General features: G+C 41.1%; 1 pseudogene; it reads right to left on the bottom strand.

Moving 5' to 3' along the window:
* Positions 1–407: 407 nt before the first annotated feature.
* On the bottom strand, positions 408–977 carry LOC110582178 (annotated as a pseudogene).
* Positions 978–1,907: the final 930 nt, after the last annotated feature.

The raw sequence follows: 1,907 nt of genomic DNA on the forward strand, positions 1-1,907 counted from the left end.
TTAATCTCAAATATATGACACCAAAAATAAATATTCACTTACTGCAGTCTTATCTGTTTTATATCAAAAGATTTTTCCTCCCCAAATAAAGATTCTAAGATAAATTCAAGATTCCTTTGAATGAAAAAAAAATACACCTTTTAAAACAGTGAGCTTACAAAACAATGCAAGGGACTGCTAAGCACACTTACTATAAAAGGAACGTATGTCCAATGAAAAGGAAATTTAAAACAGGACCTTAAACTTTTACGAAAAATTTTAACAAGGCCTTTACTTCATTTACTTTTAGCTACTCCATAAATACCAGAAGAGAAATCAGACCGTTTGTAATGAAACTTAGAAAAATTTCTTTTTTCATAAAGCAGACTTGTAAATCTTCCCCTTTGGCTCCTTCTTCCAATCCTCTTTCACTGTGCTGAAGAGCTATTGAGTTCTTCCAGATTTTTGGTTAAGTAAAAAAAGCTGACTGGGCTTTCCAGGTAGGTAGGGTTTTCTGGTCAATGGATCTATGACTTGTCTAACTTTGAAAATGATCTCGGCCAGTTCATGTTTCATGTGCTTTGTTGGTGGAACAGGTAGAGCTTTGAGAAGCACCATATCCCCAACTGTGCACTGCTGAAGAGCATCGCAGGCAAAAGTTTTTCGCTTATTAAAGTACTTTAATAGGGCGCCTGGGTGGCTCAGTTGGTTAAGCGACTGCCTTCCGCTCAGGTCATGATCCTGCAGTCCCTGGATCGAGTTCTGCATCGGGCTCCCTGCTCGGCAGGGACCCTGCTTCTGCCTCTGACCCTCCCCCCTCTCATGTGCTCTCTCTCTTTCATTCTCTCTGTCTCAAATAAATAAATAAAATCTTTAAAAAAAAAAAAGTACTTTAATAAATAGGGATCCAAAACACTTTAGCTGTTTTTGTGCATTGCTGTTCCAATCACCTTCCCCATGATCCATTTGGCATGGACGGAAGAACGAACTATTGACATGATGTGGCTTTAGTCACAGGAGTGCTTTGAGGGTTTAACCTAGAAGGTGCTCAATAGCGCTAAACGTGGGTCTTTACTGGTGTTCCTTATTTCTTTCTTTCCTCTGGGCTTGCTTGTGTGCCTGTCCCCGAAAGACTCACAGCCCTGATACTCACGCGCGCAAGGCCTTGGAGGAACAGCCGGGGAGTCCTCCCCACTGGGGGAGACCTTCACGTGGGACTGCTTTCTTGATCAGTCCAGCAGACCTGGGGTAGGTTGCGGTGATCGATCCACCTGCCCCACACTACCCAGGAATCAGGCCATTCGCCTCACCTCCAGGCTCTCATGGGGCAGCGTCTCGCTCCTCCGAAAGCACCCCCTGCAATGGCAGGGCGCGACTGGCGATCACCTCCCGGCTCTACTTTCCTGGTGTGTGTCCTACAGAGGGCGGGCCAGAGAGTCGGCTGGTTGTTTCAGATTATTCACAAATATTAGAATAGTGGTAACATTGTTAGGTTAAATGTAGAACTTTCCAACCTGGCTACTGTGAAAGGGTTAAAATTAATCAGATGTGTCAACTACCTTCAGTAAAAAAAATGCTTACATATTAAAAAATAAAATTAATCAGATGGATAAGTTCTCAGTGACAGTATAATAATCATCATTATCTGAGATCCTCTTGAATAAATTCACTTTTATATAAATATGAATGTTAAATGTGCTTGGTTAGGCATCATGATATAAATAAAATAATATCCACCCTCAAGGAGTAGAAGAACTGAAATGTGTATACCGACAACCTTATAATATATTATTTAACTGTGACATGCAGATGATACAAACAAGTGTTATGAGGGTTGAGAGAGAAATCAATTCCAGTTTATAGAATGAGGAGCAGCTCCATCCATTTGAGAATGTTCTTGAATGATAGAGAAAATTTCATTAAGCAAG

Source organism: Neomonachus schauinslandi, chromosome 8, assembly GCF_002201575.2.
Source record: "Neomonachus schauinslandi chromosome 8, ASM220157v2, whole genome shotgun sequence".
Classification (NCBI taxonomy): domain Eukaryota; kingdom Metazoa; phylum Chordata; class Mammalia; order Carnivora; family Phocidae; genus Neomonachus; species Neomonachus schauinslandi.